This window comes from Mastomys coucha, unplaced genomic scaffold (assembly GCF_008632895.1).
Source record: "Mastomys coucha isolate ucsf_1 unplaced genomic scaffold, UCSF_Mcou_1 pScaffold5, whole genome shotgun sequence".
Classification (NCBI taxonomy): domain Eukaryota; kingdom Metazoa; phylum Chordata; class Mammalia; order Rodentia; family Muridae; genus Mastomys; species Mastomys coucha.
Window position 1 is genome coordinate 7,659,395 of NW_022196911.1, and position 7,304 is coordinate 7,666,698.

Sequence of the window (7,304 nt, forward strand, 5' to 3'; positions counted from 1 at the left end):
AGTAGATAAGCTTTTGGAAGGATTGCTATTTCTCCACTTAATTATTTGAAAAGTGCAACCCACCAAATGAATTCATTTAGGAGTGTCATGGACTGACAGAACAATATGTCTGCAAGTTGCTTAGACCTAGTTGGTCTAACAAGACAGCAGTTCTTATGATAAAAATTAGCATCTTCTAACCATATACAATGTACTAGAATGCTCTGCATAACCCATCAGAGATAATACTGCCATATTCCTAGACCTATGGAGATAAAACCATTAGTATCTTAAGACTGTTTGCATAATGCAATCAGAGCTCTAACACTTGTGCATGTCACATTTGCACACTGGTGTTGGATTCTTATGATGGAACTGAAATACCAGCATGGCAGTTGCTTTCCTGAATTGTAGGCTCATGAATATTTTTAATGTAATTCTCTTGTGCTCAGCTCTCAGAACTTAAAAGTAATATTTGTTCTTGGAAAGCCTTAGTTACCTTCATTTCTGTCTATGAAACCTCAGGCTAATGTCCCATTCAACTTTTAAAAACAACGTAACCAGACGTAGTTCTACAAAGACGAAGAATAAAATCTCACAACTATCATAAATGAATTCAAGTCAGCATTGTGCAAAATGCTCTGGGTTGCTGCCATACAGGGACGTGTCTAAACTTCCACAGAACTTTCCTCAAGGCGCAGGTGTAATGGCTGAGAAGCCACACTTCGTTTCTCCCATGGGTTACAATGCCTTCAGTGATAATATTAAAGGACCTGCTGAGATACTGCTGGCTACTGAGTGTTAGCATCTGCCATGGTAAGGTGGCAGCCTGGCGACTCCATGCTCTGTGTCTGTTTGCCCTCCCTTTGTGTTATTTTCAGAGACGATAAATGGTTGTGAAACAAAGAACGAAACAGCAGCTGTCTGTGAGAATTTCACTATCGCCACTTTGATCTACATATGAGGTCATAGTATCAGGGTAGATTTGAGAAGGGGGCCAGTAGCAATTTAAACCATCTAGAAAGCTGTTCCTTATTCCTCTTAGATGAAATCCTGGACAGATTCTACAACTTTTCTGGGTATTTAAAAATTATGGTAAAACACATAAATAAATAGACACAAAATAGAAATAAAAATAAAAAAATAAAAAACTTCGGGGCTGGAGAGATGGCTCAGCAGTTAGGAGCACCGACTGCTCTTCCAGAGGTCCTGAGTTCAATTTCCAGCAACCAAGTGGTGGCTCACAACCATCTGTAATGGGATCCAATGCTCTCTTCTGGTATGTCTGAAGAGAGCAATGGTGTACTCACATACATAAAGTAAATAAATCTTTTTTTTTTTAAACCTTCCACCCAATTTTCATCTGGCTAGAAACCGTTCTCTATCCTAGTTGCAGGCAGGGTGCTGTCTGGTCTTTCTCTTTCCACCTTGCTGTAGAAGAAGCCTGTTTCTCTCAGAAGCCAGTGGGCCGGAGGCTGGGAAATCGGCCATCGAAGTCCTCTAGGTAAGGTGGTAGGCATTCTACAGTCTTAGCTCTTCCTCTCAAAGAGCACGGTTCATACCTTGCCCTGACCCCTCCTTTGGGAAGACACTGTCTGTCCGGAAGCAGAGGAGAAGGCAGGGCAGGGTGAAGCTTGTTCAGGAGTTGCCAGTGTTCTTCGAAGTATCCAGCCCTGGGAGCTTCAAGGTTAGGCAAGCTCATTTGTGTGACGAGACAACTGTGTGTCTTTTGACTCTCTGAGTCTGGGCTCCTGGGGTGGAGGTGTGGGGTAGAGGCTGGGGACCTAAGCACCTTTGGCTACCAGGGCAGAACTTCCTGTTGTACCACTGTTGGCCACTCGGCGGCGCAGCAGCCAGCTCTGCCGTAATGCCCATGATATCTCCTGAGAGATGGCCAAAGGCACTAAAGGGCAATGGGAAAAAGGAGGTAGCTGTGTGGGGCAGAGCAGCTGAGAGGTCCTACTGTGGAATATCCTGAGTTTATCTGCTGTACCATGGTGGCTTGTCACCTCTTCCCTACTATAGAAATCCATTATTTATTGTTGGGGAGCATTTTAAGCTTTGCAATAAACCTGTTCAAGGGCAATGGATTGCAACTTCGGGAGAGTGGGTCAGACTCCCTAGCGCTGTCCCGGAAGCTCTCTCCCTCCTGGACACTGAAGCACACATTCACTTCTGCACGGGTCACACCCTGCTCTTCTCTCCTGCTGACTCAGCGGCCAGTGCCTTCCTGTCAGACGGGGCAGCACAAAGCACACAGGTGCGTGATTCTTGACCTCTGGGGCCCTGTCTCCTTTGAGAAGGGAGTTCTATCTAGACATCTGGAGACATGGCTCTCACAGGGCATGGAGAACCCAGTAACACTAAGTAAGCATCTATACAGCACTGAGCAACTTGGTTCATTCCAGCAAGGTAACTAAAAAGGGAGGCGTGAATTAACTGAGAAATTGTTTTTGAAGGAATTTTAAGACGGCATGAGTAATCTCTGAAATAAACTGTTAGTAGTTGTATTTGTATTAGGCAGGGTCTCGAATAGCCTAGGCCCAGCCTTGAACTCACTTAGTTGCTGAGGAAGGCCTTGAATTTCTGATCCTCCACCACATCCATGTTATCTAGTGTGGGGAGTCAAACTCACAGCCTAATGTTTATTAGGCAAGAACTTTATAAATTTAGCCAGAACCCAAGCCCCTGAAATAATGTTAGTCACCCATTTCAAAAACAAGCGGAGAGCAAATCCAGGGAGAATCAAAGTCATGGGAAAGACCTGAAAACCAGGCTCATATAACAGAATTATAAGTTCTATGAAATCAAAGAGTAAATGAAATGGTTGAGTGTCCATTATTTGTGAGCCAATGATGGGATTTCTGAAGCTAGAAGCCCATGCTATCTGCAAATCATGAAGCTAGAAAAATACAGAAAACAAATGGATTGAGCTTGATAGACTTAAAGTCCGGTCACACTAAGGGCAACAGTACCTGGCTAAGCCTTCCTTCATTTACTCATTGAACAAATACTATAGATCCTTTGATGTGGACATTGAGAAGTCAAACAAAATGTATCTTGGTCCTCAAGGGCCTCCCTGGCAGACAAATGATGATAACATTGTGGAAGAGATTGTGGGAGTGGACTTTAGGCCCTGAAACTGAGCAGACCACACTCATCTCCTCAGGATTCCATCAAGGGTGCTCTGGGGAATCCCACTCTCACAGTCTCAGAAGCCAGCTGTATTCAGCTTTACACAGTACAGTGTCCCCTAAAGGGAGAATGACCACCGACTGCTTCTAATAGCTCTATATGGTCATCTGTTGGGCCCAGTGTGACCAAGCAACCTCCTTTGTATTGGCAGAATAGTCTGCTGGAATATGGAAGACCCCTCTATTCTACAAGTGGTTTCATTCTTGGTTCTATGTAACTGAGCTGAGCATAATGATACCATTCTCAGCTATGCTTGACCAGATGGCCAGTGAGACTTCTCAGGACACTGACATCCAGCAGGTTAGACTGGCCATGGCGGTTGCAGATGACAAGGCCACTTGTGACTCGGGGCCAGTCATGGAGATGTCTGCCATGCCATGTTGGATAGGGGTCAACATCAGTGGTGCGGAAGAAAAATCAGCTTGCCAAATACAGGAATAAAACAGAAGGTAGGACGGCGGTCTACAAACATCCTGGATGGGTGATTATACAATGAGGAGCTCAGTGCCAAAGAAAACACAGAGCCCCTTATTTAAAGATTAAGAATTTGAAGACACAAGATGTAGCGTTGAATGCCTTTAACCCCAGCTCTTGGGAGGTAGAGGCAGGCAGATCTCTATGAGTTCAACGCTAGCCTGGTCTACAGAGTGAATTTCAGTGTATCCAGAGATACAAAGAGAAACCTTGTTTTAAAAAAACAAAACCAAAAACCAACCAACCAACCCAAAGAATTTTGAGACAATGACATAGAACTTTAATCTTGTTGGGAACCCTTAGGAGCACTGTGTTCTATGCAGTTCTGCAAGTCACATGACTATGAGGCTAGCTCTCTAAGCTGTGATTAAAAGTAAACTGAGTGGTCTTTGTGGGCAACCATCAACCATCATAGGAGACACAATGCAAACTATGACATAAAAGCCTGGATACCTACAAAGCGTGGAGTTGGACCCACAGGTAACAAAGTCAACTGATGTAATAGGTCCCATGGGCCATGGCCTGCCACTTTGAGCTAGGAAAAGCCTAGAGGATGGGGCATCTAGGAAGGACCCATACTTTGGACTTGGGGCTGAACAATGAAGTCAGAGTCAATTTATCCAGTACTCATGTTCTGTAGAGTGGCCTTCCAGAGATGGGGCTGGCCTCGGCAGCATTTGATGATCATGAGGATCTAGCCTCTGCTGCCACTGGCCCACCTATGGTATACAGGTAAGAGTCATAAGGCTTGTCATCCCAAGACCTGACTAAGTCAACGAAAGCATGGCACTTCTATCTGCAGTAGATCCTGCCCACTGAAGAGTGTAGAACCAGATGTTCCTTTCCAGGAATCAAAAAGCCTCAGCTCTGCTCAAACACAGCCGCTGACTGAACAGTGAGGAAACTCTCCTTGAGTCTCTTTTCTTCATGAGTTTTTCTCCTTCCCATGAGCCATGTGTGTGCTGCTGGATGCTGGAGCCCCAGAAAGACTTCACAGATCCCTTTGACCTCAGATCCCCTAGGGGATGAAAGAGAGGCTGGCACTGCTTTTCAGTCCTAGAATACCAACTGGTTCTTTCATTAATGCTGGGACTTCTTATTTTTCACTTTGTTTTTGTTTTACTTCATCCGAGACATTTCTAATAGTTGTTTGAAAGTCACCATAGCTAGTTCCAGGAGCTGGTACATCTTGGCATGCAGCTTTTTCTTTAGATTATGTTTTTTTTTTCTGTAACAGGTAATTTTTTTAATTGGCATACTAAATTTCATATTTCATATTCCTGAGAGGTGGTGTGGTAACATGACACATGTCCATGATCGGTAATGGTCAAGTTAACCGTATTTCTACATCCTCCTTGTTGCTCTGCTCTTTCTGGCCACCACGATGCAAGCAGCCAGTGCTCCCTGCTATTTCCCACATCTTATTTCAGGCTGGTACAATGGAGTCACTGGCTGAGACTAAAACCCCCCAAACTGTAAACCAAGGTAAGTACATGCTCTGTGTAACCCCCTCAAAGGTCTGTAGCAGTGATGCAGTCTGACTGCAGTCTACCGGCAGCAGAGCCACTTCAGCTTTGGCTGAAGTGTTTTTCTGTCACTTTCCACACCTTTTTTTTTTTTTTTTTCTGAGCCAGGGTTTCTCTGTATAGCCCTGGCTGTCCTGGAACTCACTCTGTAGACCAGGCTGGCCTCGAACTCAGAAATCCACCTGCCTCTGCCTCCCAAGTGCTGGGATTAAAGGCGTGCGCCACCAATGTCTGCCTCATGCCTTTACTTTTGATGTATTTGTCTCTTTGAATTTCAAGTTTTCCCTAGGCATGCACCTTATCAGAGATTCCCTCAAGCATGCCAAGCTGTGTTTCCTATAGAGAGTACAGTTGGATCGTTCTACTTTAAACTCTGCTAGTTGCTGCCTTCTGAAAGCTGGAGTGTTCAACTCATTTAGTGTAACTGCTTATGAGACTCCTCTGCCATTTTGCTGTGTTTCCACAGGTCTTACACATTTTTATCCTCTTTTTCTCCATTACTGTCTCCTTTTCTTATTAAATGTGTGTCTTCCACTACACAATGTAATTCTTTGCTTCCTTTCTATTATTCTCTTTAAAAGTTATTTTCTTAGTGGCTGCTCTGGGGATTACAGTTCACATTTTAATTAAATTAATCTACTTTAGACCAATACAGGCTTAATTTTAATAGTATATGAGCATTTCCCTCTAGGATCATCCTATCTCCAACTGTGTATTGCTAATATTAAAAATTTTATCTTGATACACAAGATCCCACTGGTAGTTTTATAATGACTGGTTTATTATGCACTTTCTTAAGTGACAAAAGAAAAAGTTACAAAGTTAGTCTTTTATATGAGTGTAAAGGATTTTTATTTGTATGCAATCGAGTTACTATTTTTTCATTTCAGCATTAGTATTTCTTGTAGGGTAGGGCTACTAGTCTTTTGTGTGCATGTGTATGTGTGTGCAGTGTGTGTACATATGTGTAGCGTGTCCATGTGGTGTGTTGGGACTGATCAATTTTTTACTATCTAGCAATTATTTTTTTGTTCATTTGAAGTGCAGTTTCTCTGTCCCTTAGCTTTTTTTTTTTTTTTTTTTTTTTTTTTTGAGACAGGGTTTCTCTGTGTATCCCTGACTGTCCTGGAACTCACTCTGTAGACCAGGCTGGCCCTGAACTCAGAAATCCACCTACCTCTGCCTCCCAAGAGCTGGGATTAAAGGCGTGTGCCACCACCGCCCGGCCCCTTAGAATTCTTGACTCACAGTCTCTCTCTCTCTGAATCCACAGATGTCCTCATGCCTTCTGACCCCCATGATGTCTGTACAGTGTGAAGTCAGTTGATAATCTGAGCAGCACATGTTTATCTGGCTACCTTTACGATTTCCCTGGTCTCTTGGAACCTTGTAGTACATTGCCGTGTCTTCAAATCCTCTTCTGGACTCTCTTCTATCTGGTGTTCCGGTTCACATCTTGTTATGCTTTGGGCAGGTCTCTGAGACTGTGTTTACTAGCCTTCCCTCATTTCCTTCGTGCTCCTCAGAGTGGATTTATTTTATTTTATTCATTCCAGGTTCAGAGATTCTTTCTTTGCAGATCAAATCTGCTTATGGAAGTCTCAGAGAGAGGTTTTAATTTTAGAATCTGTACTTTTGAATACCAGAATTCCCACTTGGTTCTTCTTGGTTCTGATGGGTGCTTTGCTTGCACGTCTGTGCACAATATGTGTGCCTGGTGTGTGATGAGGCCAGAAGGCACATCGGATCCCCTGGGACTGGCGCTGCAGACCATAGTGAGCCACCATGTGGGTGGCTGGGCACTGGACCCTGGTCCTCTGAGCTTTGCACCCGAGCCATCTCTCAGCCCCACTGGTTCTGACTTTCACTGATTTTGCTAGTTGATAAGACCACATTCTCACATATGATTTCTCAGGCGCTGTTTCCTTCAGCTCTTTGAACGTGGAGATGATTCAGGTACTTTGTAAGCTGAAATCTGGACTTCCTTACATGCTTCTGCAGACAGACCTTTGTTTCTCTCCATGGATATACTTTCCAACTTTTGTATGTTTTGTTAATTTTTTTATAAGTCCTGGACATTTTTGAGTAGGTGTGATATAGTATTTTGGAAGACAGAATCTTTTTTTTTTT

General features: G+C 43.6%; 1 protein-coding gene and 2 long non-coding RNA genes across 4 annotated transcripts in view; 2 read left to right on the forward strand and 1 right to left on the reverse strand.

Annotated features, from left to right (window-relative positions):
* The window catches only part of LOC116077270, a 65,885-nt gene that overhangs the window by 22,829 nt on the left and 35,752 nt on the right, over window positions 1–7,304 (forward strand). The gene's annotated exons all lie outside the window — the stretch shown is intronic.
* Rsph3 (radial spoke head 3) overlaps window positions 1–7,304 on the reverse strand; it is a 57,332-nt gene that overhangs the window by 2,873 nt on the left and 47,155 nt on the right. The gene's annotated exons all lie outside the window — the stretch shown is intronic.
* Window positions 4,139–7,304, forward strand: part of LOC116077269 — a 7,734-nt gene continuing 4,568 nt past the window's right edge. The window contains exon 1 of the long non-coding RNA XR_004113198.1: window positions 4,139–4,380. This is a non-coding gene — a long non-coding RNA (uncharacterized LOC116077269). The remainder of the gene's footprint in view (window positions 4,381–7,304) is intronic.